We start from the raw sequence: 17,117 nt of genomic DNA, 5'->3' as shown, positions 1-17,117 counted from the left end.
TACTAGAAGCCTAGTATTTAACTTTGAAAATATTTGTGTGTGTTTTTTCTCCTGTAAAGATTGCAGATAACCATATAATCAGATACATATGTCCATTTTAAATACCTCAGAGATCAATAGGTCAAAAGAGCCTTTTACATAAATTAATAAAGCATTGTAACAAAAGTAGTTTAAAAAATATATGATTTCTTCTCCCTGCAACTTTAGAAAATACTCAGTAAACAACACATAAATAAAATAGACAGTTGCTTACATGCTGTACTGGGAACCAGAGAAGAACCAGAAAGTCCTCACCCTGTGGCCTAAAGAAGAAAAAGTCCTTTTTAAATTTTTTCATGTTGGAAAAAACATAAAATGCTGCAGTTTTGTTGGGAGAGGTTAGCAGCATAACTCTGAAGCTCCAGAGAGTTCAGGCTCAGGCAGACCCACAGCTTTGCTTATCAAATGCACAGGAGAATGTATCTAAAAAGAGGAAAGAATAATTGGTATAGGGTCCCCTTCAGTTTTAACCAAGGTTGCCTTTGCTTTCATTCCTTCAGTCAAATGAAGAGTTGAAGCAAATTTGGTATATTTGGAAGAGGTTTTGTTCTGAGTCTCTTCCAGGCTCTTTACAGAGATAAGGATGGTTGACAAGATTATTCTTTTCAAAGGGACAAGTCAGAGTATCTCTAGTGTCTAAATCATTTTTCCTAAAATACAAAACAAAACAGAAAACAATTATAACTAGGTGTACAACATTAACTTTTTATAGGTACTTCTGTCTGAATCATTGACTACTGTAGGGATTAGGAAACACATGGATATTATACTAGATTAATAGCCTCCTTGGCATCTACACCTGTGGACCAATGGATCACCTGGCTTTATTCTGGCTTGGCCATTGTCTACTTTGTAGCTCACCATAAAAGTGACTTTAAGTGTAGAATTGACTCTTCTTTGCTCAAAGATATTTGATTGACTTTATCTCCAAATTTTATTTCCAGTTAAGTTCTACAGTAAACTTGTGGGATGACATAGGGCAACCATGTTTTCAAGTGCTTTTATGAGGACCTTGGCTTTTTGTCCCCTTGCCTGAGAGCAGTCTCCTTCATAATAGATAATTACTTAGTCTCCTTTAATAGACTCAGCTTCACTCCAGGACAGTCTTGCCCCTAGTATCAGAGAAATTAAAGCCATTCAATGTGATGCAATTTAGGAAAGATTTATTGAGCTCCTTTAATAGGCACAATAATTTACCCTAATCTCATGACAAAATTCTATACCCAATGGAATCTAGTTTCTTTCTTTAACTGACCCTCTACTATGGATTGAATGTTTATATCTCCCCAAATATATTTGCTGAAGCCCTAACCCCCAATACGATGGTATTAGGAGGTGGGGACTTTGTGACATTCTTATGAATGGGATTAGTGACCTTACAAATCAGCCTGAGAAAGTATCCTTGCCCCCATCTGCTATGAGAATTTATAGCAAAAAGATGAAAGATCTTCTAAGAAGCAGGCTCTGACCAGACCATGGCACCATGATCTTGAACTTTCCATCCTCCAGAACTCTGAGAAATAAACGCTTATTGTTTAAGCCACCCAGTCTGGTATTTTTGTTCAGCACAAATGGATTAAGATACCCTCCAATTTACAATAACTAGGCCCCTCTACTTGTATAACCTTGGTACCTATAACCTTGTACAACCTCTAGGGTACAAATTCTTACCCACCTGGGTTTTGCTTTGCTTTCACCCCAGAGACTAAAGACCTGTTTTGTTTTTGTTATTGTTGTATTTTGTTTTTGTTTTTGTTTTTCTGTTTTTTAATCTCTGGCCTCAAAATAAAGTGCATCAGCAGGTGGGAGAATTGGGAGATGTTGATCAATGGGTAGAAACTTGAAGTTAGAAGGTGAATCTGATATACAACATTGTGATTATAGTTAGCAATGCTGTATAGCAATACTGTATAGTTGCTAGGAGAATAGATCGTAAGTGTTCTCATCACAAAAAAAGATAAGGATGTGACGGAAATGTTAGCTAACACTACAGTGGTAATCATATTTCAATATATGTGTATTAAATCAACGCATAGTATTTTTTAAACCTACACAATTTTATGTATCAATTATATCTCAAAAACAGACATCCTACACACACACATACACTCATGTATCTTCACTGAGGTCAGATCCTTTGCCATCCACCGGTCTGCTTAGATGCATATCTATTACCTATCCTTCACCTCTCTTTGTCCATCTTTATTTCCATATAGGACCTTCCGACCCAGATCCCCTGCCAAGATTCCCAATGACAGGTTATCAGGGTAGTCTCTGGATTCTGTACTCCACCTGGCTGGAAACTTTGTTGTCTCCAGCTAAACCTGGGTATATCTAGACACCAGGTCTCAGCCCCTCCCAATATGAGCTATTCTACAACCATCAAGTCCTATTTTCTCCCATATGGAAAAGCCCTCTGCACGGGATTCAAATCATAGCTTTGGCTTCCTGGTTGGTACCACTCTTGTCCATATGCCCTTTTCTTCTCTCACATCCCCTCTCCAATGTCCCCCATCAATCTCCTTTGTTCTTTTTTCATGTAACTATAAATTACCAGTGCTTTCTCTCTGCTGGACACTGTACAAAGTGCCTCAAGTGCACCGTCTCACCTAATTCTCATGGTGTATTTAGAGGTTTTTTTCAAATTTTGAAGAAATAATGAAGTAAGGTTTACAATATTTAATGATTTGCCTAACAATTAGGTGAAGAGCTGGGACTCAAAACCAGGTGTCTGACGCTAGCACGCACATTTTTAATTAGTGGTAGTTGAGTTCCAACCCTTTAGGAAGATGCCCTCTTCTAACTGAAGTGATCCAGATTGAAGTCCAGCCAGAAAAGCGGCATGTTGGATGTATAGTGGATTAAACACTTAATCAACTAAATCAAAAGAGAAACACACCTGGAAGAATTAGGCAAATTGGAAGGACAACTAATCAGTCACATCCAGGGAATTGCCCACAGAGCAAGTGTGCGGCAGGTCTTAAAAGCATTAAGAGTCCAAAAGACAGCAATCTCTCATTTTAAACACACTCAGTCTATGACCCAAAGAGGTAGTGGTCTGTTTTACTTCTTGTACTTGGGGGAGGAAGAAGGGAGGCAGACAGGGTATACATGTGCAGTAAAGGCAGGGAGCCCCAGGGAAGTCAAGACCTACAGGTGCCATTTAATCCTAATTAACAAAAAGGCAGGTGTGTTAGCTCTCTTAAGAAACTTTTCCAAATTCCTCTTCTATCTGCAATAGATGGCTACTCATCTCTGCTTAAATATTTCCATTGGAGAGAAATTCAGTACCCATTCTACTATTGAACAGAAAAGCTTATTAGAATATTCTTTAAATGCGGCTATAACTTCCATCAGTTGGCATTAATTATTTCTTCTGGAACACATTTTATTGGTGATTACTATTTTTCTTATAATGCAGGCTCTATTTGCTTTAAATTTTCTTAGTAATCATATCAATCTCTCAGCTTTTTTTTAAACTTGTGGTTAATTAAATTCTTCAGATCCTTTCAGATGCATTCTCGCCATTTAATCATTAATTTATATTTTTCTGAAAGTAATTTTAAACTTAAATACAAGACTTTGATTATCCTTGTTATTATGGCAACTTTTTCTTTCTTGGATTTATTCAGCATATTTATCTGTGGTGATTGCTGTTGTGGATTCAGTTGTGTTCTCCCAAAATTCGTATATTGAACTCCTACTGTTCTGTGCCTTAGAATGTGGGCTTATTTGGGAATAGGATCATTGCAGATATAATTAGGTTACTAGAATAGGACGGGCCCCTAATTCACTATGACTGGTGTGCTTATAACACGGGAACATGTGGGCACAAATAGCACAGAAAGAAAATAACACATGAAGGTTGAGGCAAAGGTTGGAGTGATGCTTCTACAAACATCTACGTCCCTTCTACAAAGGGATGACAAAATGTCCCGCAAACCACCAAAGGCTAGGGAGAGGCATGCAATAGATTCTTCCTCACAGTCCTAGGGAAGAGCCAACCCTCCCAACACCCTCAACTCCCAAACTGTGAGACAATACATTTCTGTTGTGTAAGTCACTCACTTGGTGGTATTTTGTTATGTCAGCCTTAGCAAAATGTAATTGCTTTTACTTTTGAATCTGCCATTTAATCTGAAACATTTCATAGGATTTCCACTCATAATCTCTCCTAGACATAAGTTAAAAGCATGAAACGGGGCTGTTCAAAGTCCCATTTTAAATGTTTATCTATCTGGGCATCTCTCCATCTTTAGCTCACTTATTCTTTACTGTTCTGATGTTGAAATTTTAGTAATATTTTAGAGGCAAAGAGATTAAAAAAATAACTGATAAGCTATGCTCTTGGAAAAAGTTTTCAGCTGGGTTTTCAGGATTCCAGGAGTTCTAAGATGTGATTTCATTTGTGTGTGTATGTGTATTCAGAAAGCTTAGGTGCACATACATGTACCTATGTTAAGAATGTACAAGCTCATTCAAAATATCAAGTACCTTCCGTGGACTAAATTTCTACTACCTTTATACTTGTAAAAATATAAACACTTGTTGAGGATTTAAAAATTTCCAGGCACAACACCAAAAAAGTGCAGGCATTATCCCACTTAAACCTCATGAGTGTATCCCAGGAGATGAGGCTACTATTTGTTCTCTTCTAGAGATGAATTCACGAGGGGTTAGACAAGTGAATGCAGTATCTTGTGCAAGGTTGCATAGCTAGTAGGTGATAAAACCAGAATTCAAATCTCGATCTAACTCCTGTGTGCAAGCTGTTAACTCCACATGTGCTTCTGCGAACTGAGAAGGAGACTCATTGCTTCACCACTTAAGAGTCACACAATTAATCAACCTTGATTTTCTCCTTTACAAAATGAATACAGCAGTGACATTTACCTTCTAAGACTATTGCATGGATTAAACAAAATATTTGGAAATCAAATACACAGTGTATGGTAAATAGGAAACTCTTATTTTTGTTACTTAGTAAATGTAGTTGATTCAGTAAACAAAATCTTTTGTAACATCAGAAAAATAGTAAAATGGATGAAAAATTTTGGGAAAAAAAGTTCCTGAATGTGATCTAGAAGTAATAATTTAGCTTCCCAGCCTTACTTATATTTTGACAAATTTATTTACTGGGAAAAAAGTAAGATAAATTTATTTCAAAATTTAATATTCAAAGGAAAAATATATACAGGCACATATACATACGTATGTATATACATTATATATCCACTATGCACATATAAAAATATATATTAAATATATTATGTTTATATAATAAATATAATATACAATTAATATATAATAAAATGTATATTTATATAATATCTTATTATAAAATGTGTATATTATTTTAGGAAAGGTCCTTGGAATTGTTGTGTTAAAAGGACTCCCAGTGAGACCGTTCATGATATAATATGTTTATAATAGGTCGAAGTGGTACAACCAAAAGAACCTGAGAAGACACAGCTAGATACCTGGAGAACTAGATGAGAAACAATCCTCTTCATGCATCGATCCTTTGCCATGAAAGACCCTACAATCACTAAATTTTAGACAAATTCGATGTTCCTTGCCAATGTATATTTTTATTTTCTTAAATTACCAAGTCTGTCAAATTGACATTTCAGAAATGGATATTATTTTGTATTTCAAGACAACTAAAATCACCAGGTATATTTTTAATTTTTACAGTGTTTGTCACCATCCAGGTCTTGTCATACACTCGGCCTCATTCAGGCATTCTAAGAATCAAAGTGATCAGAGTAACCATCTTGTGGTCCAGATACTGGGGATGGTTTAATAATTCGAAAGAATTTTTTATGACAAAATTATTGATTTATTAACAATTAACTTGGAAATAACTAACTGGCAGAAATCGACAACTTTTATGATTAATACATTTGTTTTCTACATCCTGAACTTTCCTTGAATTCAACAACTAGTACACAAAAAATACACTTCTCTCATATTTTTTTTTACTTCATTGTTTACAATAGACAGAATACTTAAGAAAGCTATCTTCTTTTGTTAAGCATTTTTAGAACTTTTTAACAGCACGTCCCTTATAAAAGGAAGAATAGTTGAAACTATTGTTTGGGAAGCGTCTTGGGTAGTCCTTCCCCCTCTCCCTCTCTGGGTCCCCCACTGAGTGAGAATAAAAGAAGCAAAGCTGTGAGGCAGACTAAAACTTAAAAAACAAATTTAAAGAATGAACCTATTTTCTCCAGGTTAGTGTTCTCAATAATTGCACTTAGTAGAGGCTGGAATAGCCTAATTGCACTTTCATTTTTGCCCACGTAATTACCTTAACTGAATTCAAATCTGGTATGTTTGCAGTCCCAGCATCATCATTAAGCTAGAATTTGAACATTCTATCTTATCCTGAAATTTTCCAATTAAGCCCATTTGGAGCTTTCCACTGAATGTCAGCACTAATTCCTTTCTGTAAAAGATCAAGGGTGCCAGGATGTCACACTAGAGAGAGGCCCATAGTCAGCTCATTAACAAGATTGATGAACTATACTAGTAGTTCTCACTGATGTGAGTATCTCAACTTGGACTGCAGTCATGCCCTAGGAGATGGTATGGGAGATCTGGGAGGTCATCTCTCATTAAAAACAAGTTTATATGGACAGTTCAGAATGGAATGATCTTACAAACTGAACTTTGAAATGATGCCAAATCTTAAGAAATAGACAAATATAGTTAAGTACTATTTTGTTTAAATAGTTCATCTACTGATCTAAGTAACACTGCTAAAGCTCTTCTAACCTCTTTGGTTTCACCTCAGTGAGAAATAAAATACAAAAGCTAATTGCTTTCACTTTCCTCCTGCCTTTCTCTTTATCACTAAGATATGATTCTGTTGTCTCTAAAGCCGGAGTTATATATGGGGCATACATCAGTCTACCTGCTAATTTTTCATCACTAATGCAATAAGCACAGATTACTACTAGGTTCTGTATTTTTATGTTCTTTGATGAATTTGGAATATGGGCTTTTGAATAAATAAATTGGCCAGCAGTGTCATCAGTGTTTAAACATGGTTACTCAAAGGAGCTATGTAGACAAGAAAGCAAAACATTGTAAAAGTGTATTGTTGAGGCCGCAAGGTTGTCATGGAAGGAATCTCATTGTCAGCCCAGCACTGAGGCTGGCCATTCCCTCTGACTCATCCCACATGAGAGACTTTCCCAAAAACTAAATATTTTTCGGGGAACACAGCATTGAATAAACTTAGTAAGACAGGTTAACTCTAATGAATTACTAGGGTTAAAGTAGAATGAAAATGTATGTATTTTTAGCTCCTTGAACACTGACATCCACTCTATGTATTCAGTATACTGTGGAAATGGAATCAGTCTTTGAAGTCTTCATTGGTTGGTTAATGGGGGTGCCAAGCAAATGAAAGAAGATAGTCTTGAGGAATATTTATTTAATAGCATGGTGAAATTTGAAATTAAAAAAATAAAATTCTTAACACACAACTGAGGCTATAGTTCTACTGAAAATTCTATGCCTACCCTGAATAGAAATGAATTAATCCTTCCTAAATCTGTGCTTTAATCATTCCTTTTCCAGATCAGATAGTGTCTGATTACAACTTTTTTTTTCCTTCTTAGGAAAGTTTACAATGAACTTGAGGTAGTCACAAGATATTCTTTTAACTTTGGTCATATTTTCAAGAGACACTACCTTAGAAAACTTAATTGGATTTAGGTATTTCCAATTAGTCAAAGATATACAGATTTCTTAAAATAAGTCACACTTCAGATCCCATCCATATCATATTATATCTTTCTGTTTTAACTTTACTTCCAAATTATGGAGACATCTTAATTCATCTTTATGTAATGACTAGAAGAAGCATTATACATTGAACTCTTCCAGAGCATGGAGGGGAAAGGGATTCATAATCTTCCCATCTCTCTAATCAATGGCATAATTACATGTCTTAACCGTTGTTAAAGGTAGAGGGGGGTGTGCAGAACAAGGTTAGCCACAATGCTGATGAAGACAGTAAGGGGTGAGAAATGCAGTACTCTTAAATAAAACACTCCTTATTCTAAAGATAAAGAAGTAGAAAAGATCTATTAGAGAGTATTATGCTAAGCAAAATAAGTCAGGCAGAGAAAGACAAATACCACATGATTTCACTCATAGGTAGAATTTAAAAACAAAAGGAATATAGGGAGGAAAAAAGGGAGGCAAACCAAGAAACTGAACTCTTAACTGTAGAGAAGAAACCGATGGTCACTGGAGGGGAGGTAGCTGAGGAATGGACTAAATGGGTGATAGGGCTTCAGGAGGGCACTTGCTGTGATGAGCACAGGGTGTTGTATGTAAGTGATGGAGCATTAAATTCTACACCTGAAACTAATATCACACTGTATGTTAACTAACTGGAATTTAAATAAAAACTTGGGGAAAAAAGGAAATGAAGATATATATATATATATATATATATATATATATGTGTGTGTGTGTGTGTGTGTGTGTGTGTGTATATAATGCTATTAGCTAATGAGTTGGGGTTTTTTTGAGAGTTGAAAATAAAGCTGCCCCAGATTAACCTCAAAGTAGGCGGGATTTAAGATGATAGAGTACTCAAAGCAATTCTCTAGATTTTATTTCCTACCATTCTTAGTCATCTTTCTTTCACTCAGCCACATGAAAACATTCACCATTACATAATTTTGTTCATGGGATACAGCCTGTCACATATTAAGGCACAAAGTGTGTTATGTTTGTTTGTGCCTTTATTTATTTTTTATAATAACCAACCTGGTCTTAACTCCTCTTTTTTATCACTTACTAGTTTGACAGATTTTAGTCAGATTATTATAATTCTCTGAGTCTCATTTAGCACTTGTAAAACTGAATTAAATAATACCTCACTTGGGTATAACAATAGATATTCCAGAACATGCTGAAAAGCAAATTTTTTAAAAAAGGAAAAAAGAGGAATCATTGTAAACATTTACAAAGAAAAAATTAGGATATGGATTTAAACCATACTCCAAAATCCATTTCCAGTGGCTCTGGCTCATTTGCTCTGCCTATGGGGACTGGATATGGGCAGATAATTGTGGAGCAAAGGAGGGGAGCTCTTCTGCCATAATTACAGAATTTTGCTGGGAAGGAGAGAATGTTTCAGATTCCTGATGTCTCTATCAATGAAGCTAATCCAAAATTAAATTAATCCCACAGCTCTACTGACATCACAGGTGTTAAAATTTGATTCTATTGATAAAACACTTGACCCCTAGCATATTATTAAAAAATGATTCTAATAACAGTACATATTTTGTTAGATACTTGTGAGATTATGGTGCCTATGAAAAACACATCTACCCAGCAGAGCCAGATGGACTTTGCAACAAGATGGACCTGAAGTTAAATCCTTATTATACTGCTGTTCAGCTATATGCCTTAGATAAGTTACATTACAATTTTTTTTTTTAAGATCTTATTTATTTATTCGACAGAGATAGAGACAGCCAGTGAGAGGGGGAACACAAGCAGGGGGAGTGGGAGAGGAAGAAGCAGGCTCATAGAGGAGGAGCCTGATGTGGGGCTCAATCCCATAACGCCGGGATCACGCCCTGAGCCGAAGGCAGACGCTTAATCGCTGTGCCACCCAGGCGGTCCACATTACAATTTTTAATCTGTTATTCATCCATCAGAATTGATTAAATAATGACTAATCTATCTGAAAATGTTGCTCTGAGCATTTAGTGAGGTAATCCCATAAAGAGCTCCATGCAATGGTTGCTTCATGTTTCATATAAACTAGCAATGATTATACTAGTTGTTCACTCTACGGTGGTCATTATTGTTTTCACCATTTTGTCACCCCCAGTCTTCACAAGTTCCTTCTTCCTATAATATCCAACTTCTCTCTTCTTTCTGCTGTGCTTCTAGTAATTCTATAATGTGTTTGCCCCTCTAACCTCAGTGTCTGGCATAGTGCTTGATACTAAAGGATTCAGTAAATTTCTGATGGAAGAATAAATTAATGACAGTAAGACTGAATAAGTTCTTGGTAGAGATGAGTGTCCCTTAAGCCTCTTCTGATAAAGTATGGGTAAGCACACTTTTTCTGTAAAAGGCCAAAGAGCAAATATTTTACGTTTTGTGATCCATAAGTTCTCTACCAACTATTCGGTTCTGTCATTGTAGCATGAAAGCAGCTGTTGCCCATAGATAAACAAACAAGCATGGCTGTGTTCCAATAAAATGTTATTTATGGAACTGAAACTTACATTTCATATAGTTGTCCTGTGTCATAAAGTTTATTCTTTTGCAACTTTTTTTCAACCATTTAAAAATGTAAAAATCAGTCTTATCTCACAGGCCACAGAAAAATAGGCAGTGGGCTGGATTTGACCTGTGGCCATGATTTGTCAGCCTTTGGGGTAAAAAAAATAAGATATAATCAAAACTGGGGAAAAATTATAGCTTTTTAGTCATTGCCCATTAGGCCCCATATACGGATAGGAAAAGGATGTCTTTGAAACTCTTCATTTCCATGAAAACATTTGAGGTCCTCTCTAGGGAGACGGTACACATGAACTTAGACTAAATTTTTATAAAATTCCTCAGTTTCTTCTTTGAGGCTGCAATGTTGGGAAATAACTTGAGTTTTAGAGCTTGAGTTTTAATCTCTGTTCTGTTGCCTTGGGGAAGCCATCTGAAGGCTTAGTTTCATCATGTGGAAAATGAGCATAATAATTCCTCTTCTTCAGTGTTGCTGTTATTAGAGTATCTATAATGTCCTGCCATCTGATACTCAATACATTTTAGCAACAATCGCACTTTAATTTTTAGTTTTTGGAGGCTGTTATTTCTCCTGCTATTTCCAAGCTTTATGGGAATTTTACCCCTCCACCACTATCCTTGTAACCACAGGTAGGATTATCTATTAATATGGTCATACTTTTCTTGTTCTTACTGCTAGAATGGGAAACTGGAAAGAATGAAAAGATAAATCTTGACTCAACATCACCATCTTTCCATGCAACCCACATTCACCCAAATTTTTGTATTATAATGTCTAAAATTTAAACTTGGGAAGAGTAGAAATTTCACTAGCTTTGTCCCATACCATATCCTTAGTCCCTAGAACAGTATCTTGAACAAAATGGGCTGGAAAGCTATTTGTCCAATGAGTGGAGGGCCTCAGACAGAAATTGCAAATTTCATACAACCCAGAGTTACCTTTTCTTTAGCTTGCCCAGTGATTCTGAGTAATAATAATTAGATGAAAACAAAACAAAACAAAAAACACATGAGATAATGTGCTTTTCTTCCATGCAAAAAAAAACAAAAAATGGGGTTTCTATGACCAATTAGGACCTAAAAATTTATATGACAATATGATTCGAAGCTCAGTCATAACTGTTTCTGTTAGCAGGGTCATGCTTAACTATGTGACTACGGATAAAATGCATCAAGCTTTCTGGGGGGAACGAGAGGAAACCTCTCTGCTTATAAAGCAGAAAAGAGTGGCCCAATTCAAAGAGGTGGAGAGAGAGAAGTCAGACAAATTGCAGTTCTCCTAGGTGTTGAGCCCTGTGCTTCATGCTCATGCAACGTCATGGAAGGTGGCGGGATCTCAGAAGGGGAATACATACACATGCCCGAAATCCTGGCACTGGTCCCAGAGTGCTCACGCTCAACGGCAGCCACTGGCTGAGTCGTGGAGTTAAGTAAGGTGCCTGAGACTGTTTTCGACTCCCCTGGAAGTGCCTGACAGGTAAAGTCGGGGCCTGTATTAGCAAAAGTAATGCTAGCTACTGTAACAAATTACAGAACGTATGTGTGCATGTGTATGTGCATTCTTTTATACTCAAATGTGTTTCCTGTGTACCCAAGCACCAATGGTGGTTTGTTTTTCATTCACATTGAGTCCAAATAGCTGTTTGTGATTAAGGAGATGGGTCTCCTTCAGACTCCCATGTTCCCTTCTTCTTGGCCTCTGTCGTCTTCTACACTGCCTTCTATAGTCTTCTGAAGCAAGTAAGTAGATGGGAAAAAATATGCAGAATTGTATATGAGGTTTAGGTTACGTTCCCCAGTGGCCAGACCTAGAGATGAAGATTTGCATGTATGTGTTTTGTTTTTTTATTTTTTTTTTGAGAAGTGCTCTCAATAACACCTGTATGAGAAGTAATAGGTCAGGGAGGAAATGCACTGCAATCAGTTGCCAAGACAACTCACCTGATGCCACAGAGATCAGGAGCTAGAATGGCCCATCTGAGCAATTCCGAATTGGACTTCTGCTTTCAGCCAAAATGGAGTAATAGGGACTGAATTTACTTTTGCTCTTTGAATAACTAGACAGTCAGTAAAAATAAATGAAACAATAGTTTCAAGGCATTGAACAACAGCCGTATTTTCCATCTGAATAATTTGAGACATTGGCGAATAGCATAAAACAGCAATGCTTTAATTTCAAAAGAGCTAAGAAATGACATCCAGAAAATGTATGTCCAAGAAGAAAATGAAATGAATTTGATAAATAACTAGCCAATCTCTCCTGGAAGAACCACTATTTAACTGCTCTACCACATAGCAAGATAGGGAGAAGAGCACAGCACATTATGAAATACAGTTACAACTTCTATTCTAAGAATCGGGGTGCCTACTGCTGGGTTTTGAGTTGCTCACACTGCAGTGATAAAACTCCTCTCTCTTACCAGATCTTCAAAAAAAGCTTATAGTCGAATATAAAGAAAGCCCCCCCCCTTTTTTTGATTGTTGTTCACTGTTTTTCACTTGCTTTGTTGTGTGTATTGTGTTGTCTTGTGGGCAGAAAACTGTGGTTAAGAGTGAGTTCAACATTTGCATGAATGGTAGGGTAGAGATAAAAGAATGACAGCAAAGAATCTAACAGAGGCAAGAATTAGGATTCAGAAAATTACTGTACACACACACACGTGCATAAACATACACATACTCATATCCACAAATTCACAGAAATATTGGAGAGGAAATTGAGCTTTTCAGAAGATATGAAATGAGTTTTAAATTTATCTTCTCTAGATATTAAGGGTGAAGAGGGACTCCAAGAGACATGTAGTTTACAACTGTTGTTTCGTAAGCTTATAACATACATACACAGAGACAAACTAGGTTTTCCTTTCCATTCTCTAAATGTCCTTTGCCATGGCACTGACCTTTTCAACTAGGAAAATGAACAAAACCTCAAACAAAAGAACTATTGGCAATATACTATTCCCCTAGACCTCTTAAGGTAATGAATGAATGTAATTTTAACCATGTAACATCTTCCTAGTTGCCACTAACTGCCATCTAATGCTACAATTGCAACAGTCAATCCCAGGCTTTTCTAGCATTTGAAATCCAGCCAACAGCAGACTGAGTTATCTCCTCCTGGAAGACCAACCAAAGGGATTAATTGCATTATATGGGTCAACACACCAATCATAAAGGGGACAAGTGCCATTTTCACTGGCAGTCAAGCAATCACCATTTGGTGTCAATGTATTGTTTCCCACTGGTAGCCGAGGACCCACCTATACCGCACTGTAGAAGTCAGGCGCCAGACCCAGGAAGCCTGTGTAGGAGGGACTGAGAAGGGACTGCTTAGGGAGGAACCCGCAGTTTCCCAGTAAGTGCCTGGTTCACCTGATCATTTTTGTCCCAGTGCTTCATTCTTTTAACTACAACTGCTTTTGATTAACTATCAAACTGTCTTTAAGTAAAATGTAATATTGACGGTCGTATCTGCTCTCAGCAAACTCATAAAGTAGGAAGTTCAATCCACACGATCTGAAGCCAAGAAAATGGATCCAGTTTTAAGCATCCGTTCTACTCTCTTCGTAGAAGGCGTTAGGCAGTAGAGAAGGACCATTTTCTAAACCTCCTAATAGATGGAGCAAACTGCTTCAGGAACCTGGGGAAGTGTTGCAGTGAAATGTGCATGCAGTTAGCCCCTGCCTAATTTCCTCACGTCTTCCTCTCCAGTGCTTCCTAGCTGGATTCTCTGAGACAGCCCAGTCTTAGACTCACATCTCTGCTTCTTAAGGAAAGCGTGAAATAGATGGACAGTACTAATGTCAGTAGCTAACATTTATTGACTGCTTACTGTGGCTCAGGCTTTGCTCTAAGTGCTGTATAGGCATTTACTGATTGGAGAACAACCCAGTGAGAAAACTGAGGCCCAGAGATGTTGAGTAAATTGCACAAAGTTGGGCATGTCACAGAGCTAGAAAACCATCCCAAACAATTTGGGACCAGAGCCAACATTCTTTTTTTAATATACTACACCTAAGTTTTTTTCCCCCCTACTTTGAATTAAACCGTTCTTCCAGACCAAGGATTGAGTGCCTCTGCCATCACTGAAGTCTCTTGTGGCACACCATTGACCAGTTTTACTGCTAATCTTGTCTTGCCCTCCCTCCTCCCTGCAAGACTATGACTTTGTAGCCCTAAATCCCAGCACTCCCTCCCCTAACCATGCACTCCATTTATAACACTTGAGAGGATGCTGTGTCTGGCCACTCTACTTTCCAACCTTAGGAGCACCGGTTACCTAAACTCTAATGTGAATAACATCCCTGAGGCAGTACAACATGGCAGCCCTGGGGCTAGGCTTATCTCGCAAGATCCTTTCTTAATCAAGTTTGAGTTCCATGCTTACTGTTCTCATCTTCCATCCACTCCACCTTAAGGACTGAAATTGTTTTCTTAAATGTTGATCTGTTATTTTGGGCCTTCACATTCTCCTAGTTCTTATTATACCATTTCCCCAGGAATGTGTTTTGCTTCCCTGCAGTGGATCAAAGCTTCTTGTTAGTGGTGGTTCTTAAGAAGAAATGGCCAAGATCTCACATTCCTGACTAGCAGCTCCCTATCACCACCACAACACCGGTTCTCTAAGAATCTGTGCCCAAAGGACACCCCAGGCAAAAAAAACACTTGTCACTACTTAGTTTTTCTGTCCCAATTCTTTATGTAGCTGCTTATGTATGAGCTAGAATGAATAGCATAGAAATCTTTAACACCTCATTTATTGTACTTCATCTTTCTAAGCTACAGTCCATGTTTCCTTCCCGCTCTTCCCTCCCACACCCTGTTTGATCTTTCAAAGACCAAGATAAGAAAGAAACTCACAGGTACATCTCACTGCACCCATTATACAAAATAAAAGAGAACCTCCAAAAAGAAAACATACATTATATTGCAAATATAATTATATATAAATATTTATATATCTGATTACTATATTAATAATAGTTAATTGTAGAATATTTGATAAGTACAAAAACTTTAGAAGAAATGATAGTCCCATAGTCATATTACCTAATATCAGTTACTAGATGATAAATTCTTCCCCTAATTATCCTATAATTTTATATTTGTTTTCACATCTGTATCATACTTGTGTGTGTAGTTTCACTTGTTTAAAGGTTTTTAAGCAAAATAGGAATCTTATTATAGCTGTGCCCCCCCCCAGAGCTGTATTTGCCAGTTGCATAAAAACTGAGTTAAAAAGGGAGAATCTGGAGTCCAAAAAACCACATGAGAAAGAACACAGACATGGACAAATATTAATGCAGTAAAAATGAAAAGAAGGTGGCAGGTGAGAGGAAAACTTATTCTATGTAGACATTTCTCTAAGTCAGTCTCTCCTCCACAGTCCCGAAGGAAATCAGAGGGCAGCTGCCCCCAGATGGGTTATGGTTTCAAATGTGACCACATAATTTTTTTTTTTTAATTTAGGAACTGTCTTAAACACACTATCATTTTTTTTGGCCTTCAATTTTGCCATTCTACTTCTAATTCTAGCAACCAAGAAAAAAATCTTAGCATAGGAAAGAGAATGGAATTTATGATGCCCATGTTTTAAGACTTTTTAGCTGCCCTCTTATTTTTACCACTGCATTTAATTTGTGTGATTTAGAGAATGTTCAGATTTCTAAGCTTTCAAATATTAGACTGTGTGCTCCCAGACTAAGACTTACTTATCATGTTCCATAGGCGTGACATATATATGTTATTACTTGCCAAAAATTAAATATACAACATTCTAATACACTGTCAGATGCTCATCCAATCTCATTTCTAAATTAGGGGTCCAGAAAACATGACTCCTTTTTGGAGACAGAAACAATGCAATGTCCATGTTAGGAAACTACTAAACGCTTGATGCAAGAATGCGTTAGAGCAGGTATCATCATAACTGAATATTAGCATTAATTTTTAAAGGGTGTCTTTGAAACAAGGAGGCCATTCATACAAAACAGGGTAAATGTTCAAACCACGTTTATTAAGATAACTCAATAGTTTTATTTGAAGTGTGGTATAGAAGTCCTTAGAGTGGGAATTTTTTTTTATAAGTAGTCAAATGATTATTTAGAATTCCTTGGTCCTTTCCGAGCACCGTGGGGGTGAAAACATCAGTTCATCTCTGTAATTACCATTGTCTTCTTTAAATTGACTTACCCATATAACTAAGTTGAGCGGATTGGTCCCTGGGGAACTGACGCATTCCCCCATTAGGCCACTGCCTTCTGATGTAGACTGGCACAGAATACCTGCTTGCTGTAGACTTTCCTGGAAGATGAGCACTAAGAAAATCGTGCAATCAATGAGCTAAATCTGGGGAGAAGGAAAAAATAGAAAATTGCCAGAACATACGTCTGCTCCTTCTTTTGGAAAATGAAGGAGAAAAAACTCCAATAGACCAATCAACAAATTTCCGACCTTATTTAGAGTTGGGTATTTTCAGCAACTCCCTTTTATACATCACGGCATGGGTTCCAGCCATTGTTTTCCTGGGTACCGCAAGTAGATTGCTTTTTATAGGAATTAATTGCATCATTCTAAAACAACTATGTGTCTGAATTCATTTAAAGCTATACGTAAATACAAAGATGGGTTTTTAGAGTTTTATCATCAGAAATAGTAGCCTAATTTGGATCAGTTGTATGTATTTGGCAAAGTCAGAAGAGTAAAGTCATAATTACTATGAAAAACCCAGAAATAAAGTTGTCCTCGTGATCTCAGTGCCTAGGATTTTTTTTTTTTTTACTCTTTTGTAC

Source organism: Ursus arctos, unplaced genomic scaffold (assembly GCF_023065955.2).
Source record: "Ursus arctos isolate Adak ecotype North America unplaced genomic scaffold, UrsArc2.0 scaffold_27, whole genome shotgun sequence".
Taxonomy (NCBI): domain Eukaryota; kingdom Metazoa; phylum Chordata; class Mammalia; order Carnivora; family Ursidae; genus Ursus; species Ursus arctos.
Note: the sequence above shows the minus strand (reverse complement) of the source record.